This window comes from Aotus nancymaae, unplaced genomic scaffold (assembly GCF_030222135.1).
Source record: "Aotus nancymaae isolate 86718 unplaced genomic scaffold, 86718_ANA_hifiasm-v0.15.2.pri h1tg000099l, whole genome shotgun sequence".
Taxonomy (NCBI): Eukaryota; Metazoa; Chordata; class Mammalia; order Primates; family Aotidae; genus Aotus; species Aotus nancymaae.
The window spans coordinates 3,556,556-3,578,611 of record NW_026988514.1 but is presented as its reverse complement, the minus strand read 5'-3'; the positions used below and the strand labels follow the sequence as shown (position 1 = coordinate 3,578,611).

At 44.2% G+C, this 22,056-nt stretch overlaps 1 pseudogene; it reads right to left on the bottom strand.

Moving 5' to 3' along the window:
* Positions 1 to 1,609: 1,609 nt before the first annotated feature.
* LOC105712525 (proto-oncogene tyrosine-protein kinase receptor Ret-like) lies at positions 1,610 to 9,285 on the bottom strand (annotated as a pseudogene).
* Positions 9,286 to 22,056: the final 12,771 nt, after the last annotated feature.

The window sequence follows — 22,056 nt, the reverse complement described above, 5'->3', positions numbered from 1 at the left end:
GTGTTGCTCTTCTAGGGGAATATCTTTGTGGTGTTCTCTGTATTTCCTGGGCTTGTATATTGGCCTGCCTTGCTAGGTTGGGGAAGTTTTCCTGGATAATATCCTGGAGAGTATTTTCCAGCTTGGATGCATTCTCTTCGTCACATTCAGGTACCCCTATCAAACGTAGATTAGGTCTTTTCACATAGTCCCATATTTCTTGTTGGCTTTGTTCATTCCTTTTTACCCTGTTTTCTCTAATCTTGCCTTCTCGTTTTATTTCATTGAGTTGATCTTCGACCTCTGATATCCTTTCTTCTGCTTGGTCAATTCGGCTGTTAAAACTTGTGCATGCTTCACGAAGTTCTCGTGTTGTGTTTTTCAGCTCCATCAATTCACTCATATTCCTCTCTAAGTTGTCCATTCTCGTTAGCATTTCGTCAAGTCTTTTTTCAAGGTTCTTAGTTTCTTTGCATTGGGTTAGAACATGTTCTTTTAGCTCACGAAAGTTTCTTATTATCCACTTTCTGAAAGCTGATTCTGTCATTTCCTCACACCCATTCTCCATCCAGTCTTGTTCCCTTGCTGGTGGGGAGTTGTGCTCCCTTGTAGGAGGAGAAGTGTTCTGATTTTGGGTGTTTTCATCCTTTTTGCGCTGGTTTCTTCCCATCTTTGTGGATTTATCCACCTATCGACTTTGTAGTTGCTGTCTTTCTGATTTTGGTAATTTTAAGTCTGCAGCAGCAGAACTCATAAACCCCCTTTTTCTTCCCTCCCGGTGTTCTGTCCCGGGGATTTAGGGAGTTATGATTTTCCGCTGTCTTGTTGTTGCTTTTCCTGCCCACAAGGTGGCAGCCTAGTCGCACTCAGCCTGTAGAGGCTTCGCTGAGCTGCTGTGGGCTCCGCCCAGCTTCCTTGTGAACTTTCCTGCAGTCTTGTTTATATGGGCGTAGTTAGAACTGTTTCCGCTATGATGGCCCGCCCCTGTAGTGACGGAGTCTCTGTAGTGGCGGGTTACCTTCGTTGCGGCAAATTGCCCTAGGAACTGCAGGGTGTGTCCCAATGGAGGGCGCCCCTCCCCCATAGAGCTGGACCGACCCGGGTTCAATTGTGTTTCCTGAGGCGCTTTCTTTGCCCAGGAGTGTCCTGTCTTGTCTCCCTGTTTCAGCTCCCCTTGCTGGCTTACCGGGGACTCGGGGACTCGGTTTCACTCACTCTGCAGGAGGAGCCACTTCCCTTGCCTCAGGGCGCAGGCCGAGCGGTTGCGCCAGTCAAACCAGCCTCACTGGCGACCCGTGGGGCTCTTTCCCCTGTGAATCTCCTGGGCTGTGGGCAGTAAAAATCCGCTGCCCAGTGAGCCGTTACTGAAGCGGCGGCTCTGAGATTCGTGGCGCGTTTTTGTCCGGGGAATTTCCTGGCTTGACTCCCTGTTTCAGCTCCCCTTGCTGGCTTACAGAGGACTCAGTCGCACTCACTCTGCAGAAGGAGCCGCTGCTCCCTGCCTCAGGGTGCAGGCCTAGCGGCGGCCGCGCCACTCAAGCCAGCAGCGCTGGCGACCTGTGGTGCTCTTCCCCCTGTGAATCTCCTGGTCTGTGGGCAGTAAATATCCGTCTGGAAATGCGGCGTCCACTCACCCTCTGCGCGTTCTCTCGGAGCTGCATTCGCGAGTTCCTCCTAATCGGCCATCTTGGATCTCCCCCCGAAAACTATGATTTTAGAATTAAAATCCACATCTTTCCTTATAGATCCTTAGGAAGCAGTGTATCTCTACATGTTAACATGAAAAGAGACTTCGATGGCATTTCTTTATTTTCTTTGCTATTGCTTTAATGTATTTTAAAATTGATGTACATTAATTGGTAACAAAGAAACAAAAACACATTTCATTTTATCATAAATCATATCCATATTTAACAAAAATGTTACATCATTATCTCTCTATAAATAGAATACATACAAAACATTTTTGCAAATAATAAAATTAACAAAAATAGTTAGGACTAATATAACCAAATACAACTGCCTTTCTACTGTCAGGAACAAAATAGAAACAAGACTTAGCAAGATGACCTGGGTTTCTTTTTGTTAGTGTTAAAACTTCAGATTTATAATCTCATCTATATTATATAGCTTTTAGCCAGGACATAGGCATGGGCAAAGACTTCATGACTAAAACACTAAAAGCAATGGCAACAAAAGCCAAAATTGACAAATGGGATCTAATTAAACTAAAAAGCTTCTGCACAGCAAAAGAAACATCATCAGAGTGAACAGGCAACCTACAGAATGGGAGAACATTTTTGCAATGTATCCATCTGACAAAGGGCTAATCTCCAGAATCTACAAAGAACTTAAACAAAATTTACAGGAAAAAGACAAGCCCATCAAAAAGTGGGTGAAGGATATGAATGGACACTTCTCAAAAGAAAACATTTATGCAGCCAACTAACATATGGAATGAAGCTCATCATCACTGGTCATTAGAGACATGCAAATCAAAACCATAATGAGATACCATCTCATGCCAGTTAGCATGGTGATCATTAAAAAGTCATGAAACAATAGATGCTGGAGAGGATGTGGAGAAATAGGAATGCTTTTACACTGTTGGTGGGAGTGTAAATTAGTTCAACCTTTGTGGAAGACAGTGTGGTGATTCCTCAAGGATCTAGAACTAGAAATATCATTGGACACAGGAATCCCATTGCTGGGTATATACCCAAAGGATTATAAATCATTCTACTATAAAGACACATGCATGTGTATGTTTATTGTGGTACTGTTCACAATAGTGAAGACTTGGAACCAACCCAAATGCCCATCAGTGACAGATTGGATAAAGAAAATGTGGCACTTATACACCATATGCCATGGAATACTATGCAGCATAAAAAAGGATGAGTTCATATCCTTTTCAGGGACATGGATGAAGCTGGAAACCATCATTCTCAGCAAACTAACACAGAACAGGAAACTAAACACCGTGTGTTCTCACTCATAAGTGGGAGTCGAACAATGAGAATACATGGTCACAGGACACACTGGGACCTGTTGGGTGGTGGGGGACTAGGGGAGGGCTAGCATTAGGAGAAATACCTAATGTGGATGATGGGTTGATGGGTGCAGCAAACCACTATGGCATGTGCATACCCATGTACAAACCTGCATGTTCTGCACGTGTACCCCAGAACTTAAAGGGTAAAAAGAACAAAAAAATCAAAAACAAAAACTACTCCAACTGCATATTAGGCATGAAGAACGAACCTTTAGCACCACCAAACTGTAAAACTGCTACCAATAGGAAGTGGTAGGATCCCATTACTTGAATCATTGAAAACCAAATAAATTATAAGGAGTATGTGGGTGAGAAAGCAGGTCAAAGAATTATTAGCTCTGTTATTCTGTATGTCATATGACGTCATGAACTTGAGTTACAAAAACAAAACCGTTTACAAAGACTATGAAAAGTGTCCAAATTATTAGTGTCTTAAAATAGGAGCAGAGATGTCCTAGAAGTGTTAGGTAAGTCTTCCTCTTCAGTTGACACTCTAAGTAATCACCTATATAGTATATTACATTGAAGGAAAAGAGACTGATAATTTTTATTACTGATTTCATCATTTCTCTCTTGTTTTCTTCACTTGGAATTTGAAGCAAGGTCCATAAGTCACTTTGTGTCTATATTTATGGCTGGCACTACACAGGCCATGTGGGACAGGGCAGGGGCCCAGAGCTTCAGTGCGTAGTGCTCAACAATGATGCAGGAAGAAATGCTTCACTTTTGGTGTAACAAGGATTTAGGAACAAAATAAACCTTTACAGGAAAGGCTTCAAGCAGGTCAATGGGGCACCAAGTCTGTGATGCTGAAGTTGAAATAGTGATAGTGAAAGTTTAGATTTGAAAACTGGAAGGAAAATCAGAGAACATTTGGCTTAGGTTTACAAAGGTTGCACTAGAATCACTTTGCTTTAGTCAATGCGGTGAGAGAAAAAGGATCCTCAGTTGTATGATGTACTTTTACTGCTGGTTGTATTGACACCATGATTGAGTGGTTCTGTAGGGAAACCAGAGACCCTTCAAATGGGGCAATTTAGCGGGATTGTAAATGGGACAGCCATTTTGGAAAACAGTCTGGCAGTTCCTCAACACAGGAAGCATAGAGCTGCTACATCACTCAGTAATTCCACTCCCAGGCATATTCTCCCAAGAGACGTGAAAAGGTGGACCTACAAAAACTTGTATGTAAATATTTACAGCAACATTATTTGTAATAGTCAAAAGTGAAAACAACTCAAATGTCTATCAAACAAGAAACAGATGTTACTGTACGTATATTCATATTCAACATAAAAATAAATTGCTTGCGTACTGATGCATGCTTCAACACTGATTAACCTAAGTGAAAGGAAAAATGCTAAGTGAAAGAAGCCAGTCACAAAATGCCACCTACTATGTGACTCCATTTACATGAACTGTCCAGACGGAGCACTGTGGTAGAGAGGGAAGGTAGACTGGTGGTTGCCGGGCAGGGGAGAAAGGGGAATGCGGAGTGACTCCTCATGGGTATTGGGTTCTTTGGGGGTTGGTGAAAATGTTCTGAACACAAGTATTGATGACAACTGCCCACCTCTGTGGAAACACCACACACCCGAGTTATGAGCCCAGCGGCACACAGGGCAATGGGGGGAGGTCTTGAAGCATCACAGTGGAAAGAAGTCTGTAGCATTAGAAGGCACATAGGGCTCTGTTTCATCCCGGGGGCTCAGCCCCAGAGCCCCAGAGAACAGCTGGGTCCTACCCTCCCCGCTCCACTGAGACCCTTCCTGGCCCTCACAGCCAGGTGCTGTGGAGGGGAAAGGGGGGCTCCTACCACCCTACCCTGCACTCAGGTGGCGCTGGTGATGTGCGATCGGCAGAGTTGGGAGGACTGGTAAGTGCGGTGGGGCCACGGCCACCACCAGGACACCCAATCACCCACAGGGCACCTGGTCCCTCCCATTGCAACTGATGACCCTCACCAGACCCGGCTTGCCCCACTGCACCTAATCACCCTCACCACCACAGCACCTGATCACCTCACCCACCTCATCACCCTCACTGCACCCGATCACCTTCACCACACTCAATTACTCCCATGCACCCAGCATCCCTTGCACCCTATCACCCCCAGGGCACCTAGTTCCCCACCACACCCAGCAGACTGGATCGAGTGCCTCACTCAGAACTCCAGGTCAACCTCCTGTCATTGGGAGACAGGGAGACAGATGCAAAATAAATGATGATGTTTAAAAAATGGTTAATAATATTCTGGTACTAAAAGTTTTTTTTTAGTTTTAAACATTTCTGCTAATAAAAATAATAATCTTTGAACAATCTTGCAAAATTCAAGAAGTACTGGAAAAATGTTAAAAACATTATCTTCTATAATTGTACCTTTTAGATTTGGTTAGTATTAATATTCCTAGTTTAAATAATAAAAATGCTACAATATTTATCACAAGGAAGCATGTGATAAGGTGAATAAGTTTAAACTGAAAAGGAGTTTTGGAAAAATTAAAAAGATATGTTTGATAATGTTCATGATGGAATTCAATAATCTAAAAAAGTGATTACTAAAGGAAAGATTTAACATACAATGGTGATAATTTAGAGCAAGACTTTTTGTGCTTAAAAAAAAATTCTGGGATTTATGTCAAATTGAGACCTCCAGGCTCACAAGGGTCACAATGTGGACCCTCCAAGGTGCTAAACCTACATACCCAGCACCCTCCCACCTTTGCTTTGCTAGCCCCCGCTGCCACCACCACCCAATTTACGATGGAGGAATGGAAGTCTCTTCTTTTGTTCCCCTCCTCCTCAGTGTTTCCCTCTTCCTGGTTTCCTCCCCAGCTAGCTCCTTCCAGAAGCCACCTGATTTCCTTGGCATGCTTGGATGCACTCTCTGTCCCATAAAATGAAAACTGCAGGCAGGCAAGATTTCAACATTTTGTGTTGATTGTTACATCCTTAGCTCCTAGAACAGTACCTGGCTCCTGGCAGGCATGCAAGAGGTATTTCCAGAATACTGAATGAACTGATGGCATGGCGGTGAAGAATAAACCAGATAGCCTGTGTCAAGGGCTCACAGAGCAAGCCCAGCAGCAGCAGGCAGTGAGCGGCAGCCCCACAATGTCGGCACTCACCCTCCAGGAGCCTGTAGGCCACGCTGATGTTGGGGCACAAGAAGTGCACAGGCAGCAGGCGGAACTGGTGGAAGGTGCCTGGGAGCCGGTTCTCACGAATGCAGGAGAGGCTTTTCTCCGGGAAGCAGAGTTCCCAGGGCTTGAGGGAGCTGCAGGCTGGAAAGGAGGTGTTGAAGAAGGAGAAGTACACTCGGGCACAGCCTGGTCACTGGCACTCAACCTCACAAAGGGACATGGGCGACAGGAAGACTTTGAGGTAGACGGTGAACACTTGGAAGCCTCCGTCTGCAGAGAGAGAAGTCAGGCCTGTGGGGGCATTGGCCACACTTGCCAGGCAGTCAGGAATGGGGAGGAGGCAGGAGCTCCAGGCCTGGTGCAAAACCTGGTCCCCACCAAGGTCCACAAGGCTCAGCCTGGTGCTCCAGCTCCACCTGCTACCTCCTTGTCTCTGCTACAGGGCCCTGTGGCCCGGAGCACCAGTGCCCCACAGGCCTAGCTCTCTTCATTCAGTTCTCAGCTTAGAGGCCCCTCCTTAGGGAGGCGTGCTGAGCACTGGGTTGAAGTGTCCCCGACTCTGCTGGTGGCAACTTTTCCAGTAAGTGGTGACCAGCGCCCCACCTGCCACACCCTCCCCAAAGAGGTTTGGAGTGGCCGCAGACAGACTTCCTCAATGCCTAGAGGGGGCATTTCCAGCAAGTTCCATTACCGAGGCGCCAAAGCGATTTCTGATGTACTGCGAGGGCTTTCCCAGCTTCCAACTCAGCCGGAGGTGGGCAGCTGCTCCTCAGAGCTGCTCTTCCCATATTCTCTGTCATTCTCTGCTTTTTGCTAGCCTGTCCATCACTGCTCCAATCCTCTGTTGTAATTAATTCTTTACACAAACTTTCCCTGATCAAATCACTCTGTGATTTCTTCCTTGACAGGACCTGGGCACATATGAAGCCTCTCCCCGCTTTGGAGGGCTCAGACCTTCTAGGAATCTCAGGCACAGGGGTAATTCCATGCTGGTTCCACCCAGGGACTCCCATTTCTCAAGCTCCACCCTGAGGGCTCAGGTTGAAGAGAACAGCAACTAAGTGCATAGAACCAAGACTTATCTCAGATACTGCCTCCTCCAGGAACTTCCTGGGCTACCCCGGAGGGTGCTGCCCACCCAAGCCCCCTCCCTGTCCTGCACTGGGCTGTCCCTGGCAGATGGGCCGGGATGCCTGCTCTGCACTCATGGCCCGAGGCTTGCCTCTCACCAGCAGATAGGGCTTAGGGTGGTTGCGGGGGCTGCACAAGCCATGGCCCTGGAGGGGTGGCAGGGGGTGGAAGCTACCGGGGGCAGCATCACTGTTCCCTGTCACAGGCACCCTGCTTTCCCCCACCCTTCCCAGCTGCAATGTCACATAAGGCCATGACTCTAGCACTGACTGCTCCACTTTCCTCCCTGGACACCCGGGACAGACACGAGTCCCTGCCACAAGCTGGCTCTGATAAGAAGTCAGGCTTTCCTTAGGAACTGCCGCTTCTCCAGAGAGTTGCAGGTCATTTGGTAAGTCAAAACTGTAAGGTTTGTTCTTGCCGAGTTTAAAAGGAAGAAACTGAGACCAACACAAGAAGATCCAATATGAAGGAATTTATTCAGGCTCCCGGGCAAGGTTCTGCAGTCCGACAGGATGGGCCAGAGAAGTTGCATGGACTCCTCTCAGATGTGGGGTTTTATAGGGAGTGAAGGAGCTTGATTGGTTGTGGGAGAGCAGGACTACTATTGGGTAAGGTTACAAGCCTTTGTTTGCATACAGAACTTGGCTGCTATTGGTTAGAATTACTCAGCTGCTATTGGCTAGAAAGACTCAGCTGCTATTGGCTAGAATCACAAGACCCCGCTTGCATACTGGGTTCTTTAAGGGAAATCCAGGCTGTGCAAGAAAGGGAGAAGGGAACATGCCCGAGCATGTCCGAGCTTTCGGACAAAAGGTGTGTGGGGGGTGCATCCAAGCTCCCAGCGAGGCAACCGGCCTTACAAAAACTTTGGGATTTTTTCAGCCCCACTTACTCCCTCTCTCAAAACTTCCTAATCCTTTTTAGCACCATTGGAAGAAAAATTCAGGTCTGGCAGAAGCATGTACCCGGATTCCCATGTGTCTCCAAAGCCTCACAGTCTCAGGAAGCCCCAGGGTCACTGGCAGCCCTGAAACTTGTCCTGGCTTCTCTCAGGCTGGGCACAGAGGCAGGTCAGTCTCACCTCACCCCTGACACCCTCCACACCCTCCAGGCTGGACACAGAGGCAGGCCAGCCTCACCTCACCGCTGATGCCCTCCACACCAGGGGTGGTAGGGAAGCCACCCCAAGCCTCAGGGTCAGTGGTTATGAGGGCAGCTTGAGGAAGGGGTGGGGTGGGGTGTGGGGATGGGAGTGGAGGCAACTTTCTTACTGTGGACACTGAGCTTCTTCTAGGTCTCTGGTCCAGGCTCCGGTTAAGGTAGAGGTGACCGGTGTCCTCCTGGATGGCATCCAGTTGTTCTTGTGCAGCCACGTGTGGTATGTACCATAGAGGTGCCGGCCCAGGCGGAAGCTGGGCACCTCCCCAGGAGTGTCCCGCAGTTCATGGACATAGAGCAAGGGCATGCCGGCTGGCTGATCCACATACAGCTTCTCCCAGTAAGCATCCCTTGAGAAGTAGAGGCCCAGTGCCACTGTGGGAAGTAGGGAAGTGAGTGAGGGATGGTGAGGATAAGGCTTCGTCAAGGACAAAAGAAAAAAAAACATTAGTTTAAAATTCCTATCTTAGCAGGAGTTTTTCAACTCTGGTCCTGAGAACATGAACACTCAATTATTTGTGTAGTTACATACTGGCTAGAAAAGGACTGCTTTAAAATAGAGAAAGGAAAGAAGACAGGGGAGGCAGTAGCCACAGTGGCAAGCCTGTTCTCAATCACCCAGGCCGGAAGGGCACCCAAACCACACAGGCTTCTCAACAGGTCACCCAGAGCCAGAGTGTTCAAGGGCAGGAGACACTGCCAGCCATGCAGGCAGGCAACAGTTGCCAAAAATAAAGAAAGCTCTTTACAGGAAAGTCATAAATCTTTATCTAAACATACACCTACCATACGACCCTGCAATTCCACTCCATTCATCCAAGAGAAGTAAAAACATATGTCCATCAAATGACGTAGTGGGAACTGGAGGGATGATTCACAGAACCCAAGAGCCTAGAGGCCCTTCAGCAGGTGGATGGACAGGCAGACTGTGGTCCAGCCACGCCACAGAATCTTGCCCAGAAAAAGAGTGAACTATGGATACACGCAAACACCTGGATGGGTCACACACCCATGCAGTGCCACATACCCATAAGTGCCAAGTGGAGCCTGGAAGAGGACAGGTGAGACATCTGGAGTCCCACACTGGGAAAACAGAACAGCAGAAGGCTTGTCTTGAAGCGCTAACTGCACATCAGGAACACAGCTCCCATGACAGCGCCCTTCGTGGGGGGATGCATTTCTGGTGACAAAGAGGGTGAGAGACTATAACTCACAGTGGCCTCACAGGGCGAGGAGGGGCCAGATGCCCTGGGCCCTGAAAAGTCCCCTCACAATCCCATGTGGTGTCCCATGTCTAGGCTATTCACATAGGTGGCGGGGCCCATGTTCTCACCCCAGAGGGGATTCTAGGGGCTGACTGAGCTCAGGTAGGGAGAGGCAACACAGCTCTGCCAGATCTAGTTTTCTCTGGGACACACACCTCTGGCCCTGGCCTTCCAAATAAGAACTATTTGCCCTTTGGTGGCTGCAGGGTGGCTCTGGTGATGCTCAGGCTGCAGAAAAATGGGCACCCTTCTGCCGCAGGAGCAGATCCAGACTGGGAATCCCACAGGTGCTCCTCTGGGGCCTCCGAGATGTGCATGCACCTTCAGTGGTCCAGGGACTGGAGGTAGGACAGGCCTGGGTTCCCCAAAGCCCCCACCACAAAGACCACATGTGCCGGAAAGAATGGGCTTTCCTGCTCCCATCTGGTGGAGCCCATCCCTACAGGATTGTGTGAGGCCCAATCCCAATTGGTCTCCCTACTGCCAAAAGGAATTTGTGGGTCAGGCAATGACTGCAAGCAGAAACAGACTTAAATGCACTTAAAATGCCTCCCAGGTGGTCTCTGCAGCTGGGCACAGCTGTCTTAATGTTCCTGCTTGTCACAGGCACTTCTGGATGGAATAACATATGGTCCAAGGTGGGATAACCGAGGAGGTGGGTGTAGGGCCAGCCTCAGCGGAGTGCAGCCTGGGCAGTCCTGGTGGGCCCTGCTCAGGGGTCTCAAGCTTGGTGTAATGCTTTGTTGCTAGTCTTGAAATTCTTCATAATTCTAGAACAGGCAGCCCACAAACGATGATGCAGCCAATCGTGGAGGGTCGGTGACAGGGGAGAGCCAGGGAAGAGCTGCTGGTCAGACACCATCGGGCTGCGCAGCCTCTGTAGATCACTGGCCTCTCCAGGGCCCCAGTTTCCCCAGCTTTGAACTGGGGAAGGCATGCTAGGGAGAGGAGGAATGGCCAGTGCAGGTGCAGCTAGGCATGCACCTCTGCACAGGGGTGTATCATCATGAGACTCTCATGGCAGACTCACAGCCAATGGGTGCAGATCCCTTCACTGCCCATTTCACAGATAAGAACACTGAGGCTGAGAGGTGAGAAACCTGACCAAGTCAAACAGCTGGGTGTGCTGTGAGACTTTGTGTCTTGAGGGTTGGAATAATGGCTAAGGCAGTTGATGGTGGAAGTCCAGCGCCAACAGGTGTTGAGCCTGCCAGGAGGTCCAGGGCCCTGCTGACTGGCACCCATCCTGCTGCTGCCATTCTGCCTACCAGGGCCACCTGGTCTGTGGACCAAGGCCAGGCCTGTGGGCTGAGACCCACCTCTGGTAAGGGCCACCCCTGGCACTGTGGGAAGGTCACCAGCAGGACTTGCAAAACTTTTCCCACCCCATGTGTTCAGGGCCCAAATGCCATGTGGTGACAGAATCCTCCTCCACACCTAGCACACAGGTGTCAGCCTGGACACCTTTGGCTGCCAGGGCTGGGCCCACCATGTACTTCTGCAGTACCACGGTGGTCCGGAACACCCCACACCCGCCGACGGTGCAAATAGCAGTGTCGCTTGTCTGAGAAACCAAGAGGATTCCCATGTCAACACTCAATGACCTCCCCACCGTGGTTCTGGTTCCTCAGGCTGGCTGTGCCCTGGCACCGTGCAGGACAGGGTGGGGGAATGTCCTGCTTGCTCACAGAACACTTGCCAAAGACCCAAGTTTCTGCTCACATTCAGAGAGACCTCAGGAACCTTCAAGGCCTGTGTAGTGTGTCATGAGTGTTTGCATGCACAGGGCATGCAGGAGACAGAAACAGAGATGGAGGCACAGCTACCCAAGACCCCATCTTCTTCCACCCTGCCCACCTCAGCAGGAAAGAGTCGGCCCTCGTGTTTGACAGAGTGAAGTGCTAGACTGTTTCCAATGATCCACACTTCGCTGGGCTGTTTAATTTATTCACCTTTGGATGCAGAGCGAACCAGTCCCAAGCACCCTCATCCCACATGTGTGTGCACACACCTTAGTCCACACTCTCTGTCCAGGTGTGCACGTTCTCAGGCCCAGTCAGGCCTGGAGCAGACTCCTTTGCAGGCAGCACAAGGTCAAGCTTTATTCGTGGAGGAAGCTGGAGCGATGCTGGGACAGGCCAGGGCTTGCTCCTGTCTCCCATCATTACACCTGACTTTTCTGAGTCCTGTTGCCCAGGCAGCCCATAAGACAGCGTGTGCTTCACTCTAGCATGTACCCAAAGCATACAGTCACTCGGCGCTGGTGCAACCCACACCTGAGCCTGGCCATCAGCTTCCTGCAGCCCCAGCCTCAGTTCCTGTGCCCCAAGGGGTTGCCTCCTACCAGCCCTGAACCTGCACAGCAGCCCCGGCCTGGCATCCAGCTCCTTCCTCAGGCTCTGACCCCAGCTGGGAGGGGGTTTCTTCCCTGGTGCCCACCTGCAGCCAAGGGTGCCCCACAGAGCTTTCCCCACCCCCCAGCCCTCTTTCATCACAGCTTTGTGCCTCTCATGTTACTGCTCTTGTCCCAGGGACCACGTGGGGCTGTCTCCTGGTCTGATCCAGACTGACACATGGTACACATGCATTCCTTTTCTCTCTCACACACTCTCTTGGATGCATATTACACACCACAAGGGCACACACTGCTACACACTCATTCTCCCATAAGCTCACACATTCTCACACAGCCAGTCTGGCTCTGACAAGCACATGTATTTGCTCATACTGGTGCACACCCACTTTCACACCCAAGCACATACATTTTCCCGTACCCTTGGTGCACACATACTAAGCTTGGCCTGGCCCTGTCTGCAGAGGTGGGGGGTCACCAGCTCTACACAGGCTCCTGGCTGTGGCCCTTGGTCTCCCACTCCCCCACTGCCATCCACCCGGCAGCTGTGATGGGGCATTGTGAGGTCCCCCCACCATGGCATGGTGACCCTGCCACAGAAACACAAATGAAGCTCCAGATGGTGAAAAACTTCCCTAGGACAGCAGCACAAGGGCAGCAATTTGAGACTTCCAAAAAAGAAAAGAATAACAACTGAACTGTGTGAATTAGAAGGAGCACAGGGTGAGTGTGCAGAGCAGGCCGTTCATGCAGAACCCCTCATGTGACGCCAGTCCCATGCCTGCCCTTGCTTGATGGGTGGCAGACGATGCAGATGACAGCTTTATTATGTCCCAGCTGAATCTCCTTAAGAGACAATTCCCTAATGCAATCATCTTCCTGGGAATGGGAAACATGCCCCAAGGCTCTTCCCTGGGGCTGGGGGTGGAAAAAGGTGGTCCCCACCACCCCAGGCCAGCTGTCCCTGTGGGAGTCCCTCCAATCCCATGCTGAACACTGTTATCCTCTCAGGATGTGACCTGTTACCCTGCCTCCCACCCATCGCTTCCCTCCCACTTCCCACTCATGTTTTCTCTTACTATAGTCAAATAGTTGACATGTATAAAGAATACATTTCACAGAACGTTTATGCTGAACAAACACCCAGGAGCCCATGGCCCTGCTGAACTGGACGCCTGGTTTGCTGCCCCTCCCACCTCCCCACCTGCCACTACGTCCCACCCCCACCAGCAGGAGGCTGCGCCCGGCTTTATTCTTGCCTTGTGTTTTGGCATCATTCATGGAAGGCACATTTTTGCTGGGTGGAGAGTCCCACGTGGACAGCTATTTTCCTCCTTGCTTCCGTCTTTTGGCCTCACTGCTGCTGCTGAGGGCCCATGCTCAAGCCGCCCCTCCTGGGTATCCCACCTTCTCTCAGCTGCCCGCAGGACCTCCTCTGTCTTTGATGCTGTCCGGCATCGCTGTGATGCTACGGAGGCTGCTCACCTCGGCTGGTTTCCTCCTCTGCAGCCTGTCCTCTAGATGGTGGCAGCGGCTCACTGACTAGCCATATCCGGGCCCAGGGCTGTCAACCCAGTCTCTGTGCTGGTGTGCAGTGTGCTGATCAGCAGCCTAGACCTTGGTCCGGGGCCAGCTGGGCATCTCCATGCCTTGCTCCCTCCATTTCTTTGCCCCAGTCTGGCCCCTCCTCACCCTAAACTGCCCCCAACTCTTCCCCATCTCAACACGGCATGGCCCCGCCTCACTGCTTAGGTCACACCTCAGTCCATAGAGCCCTGTCTCTTTCACCCTCCACCCCAGCCCCCAAGTCCCCTTTGCCAACACCATCCAACCCTGGACCACACACTGGGCAGCACAGGCCACTTTGCACAGAGCAGCCAGGGTCCATCAGATCATGGCACCCTCTGTGGAGCCCTGTGTTAACTCCGCTGCTTGCAGAATAAAACATAGCTTCTCATCAGGGCTCCCAGGGCCCCCTCTGGCCTCCAATTCACTTCCTCCTCACTCTTACAGGGTGCCCACGTTTCCACCACATCTGCTAACTCACTCTCTGTGAGCTGAGAGAATAAATGAATTCATGAATCAATGAATGAATCAATTGATCAAAAACTCTGCACAATGGTTTCATAAACAGGAGTGTAAAAGGGCTGGGCATGTTTGGGAAGTGGTCAGAATTTGGGGTGGGGAAGGGGTGGGAGGATGGGAAGACACTGTGGCATGGTCTCGCAGGCACTGGAGCCACAGGCAGGCTGTCAGTGGCAGGACAGAGCTGTGTGGATGCCTTGTGCACACACACAGTGCCCACGAGTGCACCAGCAGCCTTATGGGGCCAGCCACTGTACTGAGCAAACAAGCCTGAGGCTGAGAACAAAACCACTCCTCTTCAGCTCAGGAAATGATCTCTTGATGCCTGAGGAGCCCTGGGCACCGGAGCTGCCAGCTAGACTTGCCCGGTGGGGACCACCTGCAGCATGCTGCACAGACCTGGGTCCTGGCTCTGTCCCTGCTGGAGGCTGCTTTTGCCTGGGAATATAATCTAACTTTACTTTTAGGAAAAAAACACAGATCAAGGCAGTCTCTACTGTAAATAACAAATTTGGAAGTGTGTATAGAGATCCCAGTTTTTTTTTTCATGGATTAAAATAACTTTTCTTTTTTTTTTTAATTGTATTTTAGATATTGGGGTACATGTGCAGAACATGCGAAATTGTTGCAAAGGTACATACGTGGCAGTGTGATTTGCTGCCTTCCTGCCCTTCACCTATATCTGGCATTTATCCCCATGTTATCTCTCCCCACCTCCCCAGCCCCTGCTGTCCCTCCCTTATTTCCCCCTATAGACTCCAGTGTGTAGTGCTCCCCTCCCTGTGTCTGTGTGTTCTCACTGTTCAACACCCACCTACGAGTGAGAACATGCAGTGTTTGGTTTTCTGTTCTTGTGTCAGTTTGCTGAGAATGATGGTTTCCAGGTTCATCCATGTCCCTACAAAGGACACGAACTCATCATTTTTGATGGCTGCATAATATTCCATGGTGTATATGTGCCACATTTTTCCTGTCCAGTCTATCATTGATATGCATTTGGGTTGGTTCCAGGTCTTTGCTATTGTAAACTGTGCCGCAATGAACATTCGTGTGCCTGTTTCCTTATAGTAGAACGATTTATAATCCTCTGGATATATACCCAGTAATGGGATTGCTGGGTCAAATGGAATTTCTATTTCTAGGTCCTTGAGGAATTTCCACACTGTCTTCCACAATGGTTGAACTAATTTACACTCCCACCAACAATGTAAAAGTGTTCCTATTTCTCCACATCCTCTCCAGCATCTGTTGTTTCCAGATTTTTTAATGATCGCCATTCTAACTTGCATGAGATGGTATCTCAATGTCATTTTGATTTGCATTTGTCTAATGACCAGTGATGATGAGCAGTTTTTCATATGTTTGTTGGCCTCATGTATGTCTTCTTTTGTAATGTGTCTGTTCATATCCTTCGCCCACTATTGAATGGGCTTTTTTTTTCTTGTAAATCTGTTTTAGTTCTTTGTAATTTCTGGATATCAGCCCTTTGTCAGATGGGTAAACTGAAGAATTTTTTTCCTATTCTGTTGGTTGCCGATTCACTCTAATGACTATTTCTTTTGCCGTGCAGAAGCTGTGGAGTTTGATTAGGTCCCATTTGTCTACTTTGGCTTTTGTTGCCAATGCTTTTGGTGTTTTGGTCATGAAGTCCTTGCCTATGCCTATGTCCTGAATGGTTTTGCCTAGATTTTCTTCTAGGGTTTTTATGCTGTTAGGTCTTATGTTTAAGTCTTTAATCCATCTGGAGTTAATTTTAGTGTAAGGTGTCAGGAAGGGGTCCAGTTTCTGCTTTCTGTACATGGCTAGCCAGTTTTCCCAACACCATTTATTAAACAGGGAATCCTTTCCCCATTGCTTGTTTTTGTCAGGTTTGTCAAAGATCGGATGGTTGTAGATATGTTGTGTTGCCTCCAAGGCCTCTGTTCTGTTCCATTGGTCTATATCTCTGTTTTGGTACCAGTACCATGCTGTTTTGATTACTGTCACCTTGTAGTATAGTTTGAAGTCCGGTAGTGTGATACCTCCTGCTTTCTTCTTTTGGCTTAGAATTGACTTGGCTATGCGGGCTCTCTTTTGGTTCCATATGAAGTTTAAGGTGGTCTTTTTTCAGTTCTGTGAAGGTCATTGGTAGTTTGATGGAGATAGTGTTGAATCTGTAAATTACTTTGGACAGTATGGCCATTTTCACGATATTGATTCTACCTAACCATGAACATGGAATGTTTCTCCATTTTTGTGTCCTCTCTTATTTCGTTGAGCAGTGATTTGTAGTTCTCCTTGAAGAGGTCCTTTACGTTCCTTGTGAGTTGTATTCCTAGGTATTTTATTCTCTTTGTAGCAATTGTGAATGGCAGTTCATTCTTGATTTGGCTCTCTTTATGTCTGTTATTGGTGTATAGGAATGCCTGTGATGTTTGCACATTGATTTTGTATCCTGAGACTTTGCTGAAGTTGTTTATCAGTTTCAGGAGATTTTGGGCAGAGACGATGGGGTCTTCTAGATATATGATCATGTTGTCTGCAAATAGAGACAATTTGACTTCCTCCTTTCCTAGCTGAATACCCTCTATTTCTTTTCTTGCCTGATTGCTCTGGCTAGAACTTCCAGTACTATATTGAATAGGAGTGGTGAGAGAGGGCATCCTTGTCTAGTGCCAGATTTCAAAGGGAATGCTTCCAGCTTTTGCCCATTCAGTATGATATTGGCTGTCGGTTTGTCATAAGTAGCTTTTATTATTTTGAGATACGTTCAATCAATACCTAGCTTATTGAGGGTTTTTAGCATAAAGGGCTGTTAAATTTTGTCCAAGGCCTTCTCTGCATCAATTGAGATAATCATGTGGTTTTTGTCTTTGTTCTGTTTATGTGGCGAATTACATTTATAGACTTGTGTATGTTGAACCAGCCTTGCATCCCCGGGATGGATCCTACTTGATCATGGTGGATACGCTTTTTGATGTGCTGTTGCAATCAGCTTGCCAGTATTTTATTGAAGATTTTTGCATCTATGTTCATCATGGATATTGGCCTGTAGTTTTCTTTTCTTGTTGAGTCTCTGATGGGTTTTGGTATCAGGATGATGTTGGTCTCATAAAATGATTTGGGAAGGATTCCCTCTTTATGAATTATTTGTAATAGTTTCAGAAGGAATGGTATCAGCTCCTCTTTGTATGTCTGGTAGAATTCAGCTGTGAACTCATCTGGACCTGGGATTTCTTTGGGTAGTAGGCTCTTAATTGCTGCCTCGACTTCAGACCTTGTTATTGGTATATTCAGGGTTTCGACCCCTCAAAAAGTAGTCTTTTATATTGAATATAATCACACAAGAAGTACTCTTTTATAAAAAATATACTCCCTCTATAAGCACTCTTTTATATTGAATATAATCACACTGGATGTAATCTTTTATTTTGAATATAATCACACAGGAAGTACTCTTTTATAAAAAATATGCTCCCTCTCCAAGTACTATTTTATATTGAATATAATCACACTGGATGTACTCATTTATATTGAATATAATAACACAGGAAGTACTCTTTTATAAAAAATATACTCCCTGTCAAAGTACTCTTTTTTATTGAATATAATCACACAGGAAGTACTCTTTTATAAAAAATATACTCCCTGTCAAAGTACTCTTTTTTATTGAATATAATCACACAGGAAGTACTCTTTTATAAAAAATATACTCCCTTCAAAGTACTCTTTTATATTGAATATAATCACACTGGAAGTACTATTTTATATTGAATATAATCACACAGGAAGTACTCTTTTACAAAAAATATACTCCCTCAGAAAGTACTCTTTTATATTGAATATAATCACACAAGAACTACTCTTTTATAAAAAATATACACCCTCTCAAAGTACTCTTTTATACTGAATATAGTCACAATGGAAGTACTCTTTTATAAAAAATAGACTCCCTCTCAAAGGACTCTTTTATATTGAATGTAATCACACTGGAGGTACTCTTTAATAAAAAATGTACTCCCTCTCAAAGTGCTCTTTTATATTGAATATAATCACACAGAAATTACTCTTTTATGAAAAATATACTCTCTCTCAAAGTACCCTTTTATTTTGAATATAATCACACTGGAAGTACTCTTTTTTATTGAATATAGTCACCCAGGAAGTACTCTTCTATAAAAAATATACTCCCTCTTAATATACTCTTTTATAATGAATATAATCACACAGGAAGTACTCTTTCATGAAAAATATAATCCCTCTCAATGTACTGTTTTATACTGAATATAATCACAGTGGAAGTACTCTTTTATAAAAAATATACTCCCTCTCAAAGTACTCTTTTATACTGAATATAATCAAAAAGGAAGTACTCTTTTATAAAAAATATACTCCCTCTCAAAGTACTCTTTTATATTGAATGTAATCACACAGGAGGTACTCTTTTATAAAAAATATACTCCCTCTCAATTTGCTCTTTTATATTGAATATAATCACACAGGAAATACTCTTTTATAAAAAATATACTCCCTCTCCAAGTAGTCTTTTATATTGAGTATAATCACACTGGATGTACTCTTTTATAAAAAATATACTCCCTCTCAAAGTAGTCTTTCATATTGAATATAATCACACAGGAAGTACTCTTTTATCAAAAATATACTCCTTCTCAAAGTACTATTTTATATTGAATATAATCACACAGGAAGTACTCTTTTATAAAAAATATACTCCCTCTCAAAGTACGCTTTAATATTGAATATAATCACACAGGAAGTATGCTTTTATAAAAAATATACTCCCTCTCAAAGTACTCTTTTATACTGAATATAATCACAATGGAAGTACTCTTTTATAAAAAATATACTCCCTCTCAAAGTACTCTTTTATATTGAATGTAATCACACTGGAGATACTCTTTTATAAAAAATATAATCCCTCTCAAACTGCTCTTTTATATTGAATATAATCACACAGAAATTACTCTTTATAAAAAAATATAATCCCTCTCAGAGTAGTCTTTTATACTGAATATAATCATACAGGAAGTACTCTTTTATAAAAAATATTCCCCCTCTCAAAGTACTCTTTTATATTGAATATAATCACAGTGGAAGTACTTTTTTATATTGAATATAATCACACACGAAGTACTCATTTATAAAAAATATACTCCCTCTCAAAGTACTCTTTTATATTGAATATAATCACACAGGAAGTACTCTTTTATAAAAAACATACTCCCTTACAAAGTACACTTTTATATTGAATATAATCACAAATGAAGTACTCATTTATAAAAAATATACTCCCTCTCAAAGTACGCTTTAAGATAGAATATAATCACACAGGAAGTACGTTTTTATAAAAAATATACTCCCTCTCAAAGTACTCTTTTATACTGGATATAATCACAATGGAGGTACTCTTTTATAAAAAATATACTCCCTCTCAAAGTACTCTTTTATATTGAATGTAATCACACTGGAGGTACTCTTTTATAAAAAATATACTCCCTCTCAAACTGCTCTTTTATATTGAATATAATCACACAGAAATTACTCTTTTATAAAAAATATAATCCCTCTCAAAGTAGTCTTTTATATTGAATATAATCACACAGGAAGTACACTTTTATAAAAAATATTCTCCCTCTCAAAGTACTCTTTTGTATTGAATATAATCACAGTGGAAGTACTCTTTTATATTGAATATAATCACACAGGAAGTACTCTTTATAAAAAATATACTCCCTCTCAAAGTACTCTTTTATAATGAATATAATCTCACTGGAAGTACTCCTTTATATTGAATATAATCACACAGGAAGTACTCTTGTATTAAAAATATACTCCCTCTCAAATTTCTCTTTCATATTGAATATAATCACACAGGAAGTACTCTTTTATAAAAAATATACTCCCTCACAAAGTACTCTTTTATATTGAATATAATCACAGTGGAAGTCCTCATTTTTAAAAAATATACTCCCTCTCAAACTACTCTTTTATATTGAATATAATCACACAGGAAGTACTCTTTTATAAAAAATATACTACCTCTCAAAGTACTCCTTTATATTGAATATAATCACACAGGAAGTGCTCATTTTTAAAAAATATACTCCCTCTCAAAGTACTCTTTTATATTGAATATAATCACACAGGAAGTACTCTTTTATAAAAAATATACTACCTCTGAAAGTACTCCTTTATATTGAATATAATCACACAGGAAGTGCTCATTTTTAAAAAATATACTCCCTCTCAAAGTACTCTTTTATATTGAATATAATCACACAGGAGGTACTCTTTTATAAAAAATATACTCCCTCTAAATGTACTCTTTTATATTGAATATAATCACACAGGAACTACTCTTTATAAAAAATATACTCCCTCTCAAAGTACTCTTTTATAATGAATATAATCTCACTGGAAGTACTCCTTTATATTGAATGTAATCACACAGGAAGTACTCTTGTATTAAAAATATACTCCCTCTCAAATTTCTCTTTTATATTGAATATAATCACACAGGAAGTACACTTTTATAAAAAATATTCTCCCTCTCAAAGTACTCTTTTGTATTGAATATAATCACAGTGGAAGTACTCTTTTATATTGAATATAATCACACACGAAGTAGACATTTATAAAAAATATACTCCCTCTCAAAGTACTCTTTTATATTGCATATAATCACACAGGAAGTACTCTTTTATAAAAAATATGCTCCCTCTCTAAGTACTCTTTTGTATTGAATATAATCACACAGGAGGTACTCTTTTATAAAAAATATACTCCCTCTAAAAGTACTCTTTTATATTGAATATAATCACACAGGAACTACTCTTTATTAAAAAAATATACTCCCTCTCAAAGTACTCTTTTATAATGAATATAATCTCACTGGAAGTACTCCTTTATATTGAATATAATCACACAGGAAGTACTCTTGTATTAAAAATATACTCCCTCTCAAATTTCTCTTTTATATTGAATATAATCACACAGGAAGTACTCTTTTATAAAAAATATACTCCCTCACAAAGTACTCTTTTATATTGAATATAATCACACAGGAAGTCCTCATTTTTAAAAAATATACTCCCTCTCAAAGTACTCTTTTATATTGAATATAATCACACAGGAAGTACTCTTTTATAAAAAATATACTACCTCTCAAAGTACTCCTTTATATTGAATATAATCACACAGGAAGTGCTCATTTTTAAAAAATATACTCCCTCTCAAAGTACTCTTTTATATTGAATATAATCACACAGGAAGTACTCTTTTATAAAAAATATACTACCTCTCAAAGTACTCCTTTATATTGAATATAATCACACACGAAGTATTCTTTTATAAAAAATATACTCCATCTCAAAGTACTCTTTTATATTGAATATAATGAAACTGGAAATACCCATTTATATGTAATATAATCACCGAGAAAGTACTCTTTTATAAAAAATATACTCCCTCTCAAAGTACTCTTTTATATTGAATATAATCGCACTGGAAGTACTCTTTTATAAAAAATATACTCCCTCTAAAAGTACTCTTTTATATTGAATATAATCACTGTGGATGTACTCTTTTATGAAAAATATACTCCCTCTCAAAGTACTCTTTTATATTGAATATAATCACAGAGGAAGTACTCTTTAATAAACAATATACTCCCTCTCAAAGTACTCTTTTATATTGAATAAAATCACAGAAAAAGTACTCTTTTATAAAAAATATACTCCCTCTCAAAGTACGCTTTTATATTGAATATAATCACACACGAGTATTCTTCTATAAAAGATATACTCCCTCTCAAAATCCACATTTATATTGAATATAATCACAGTTGAAGTACTCTTTTATATTGAATATAATCACAAGGGAATA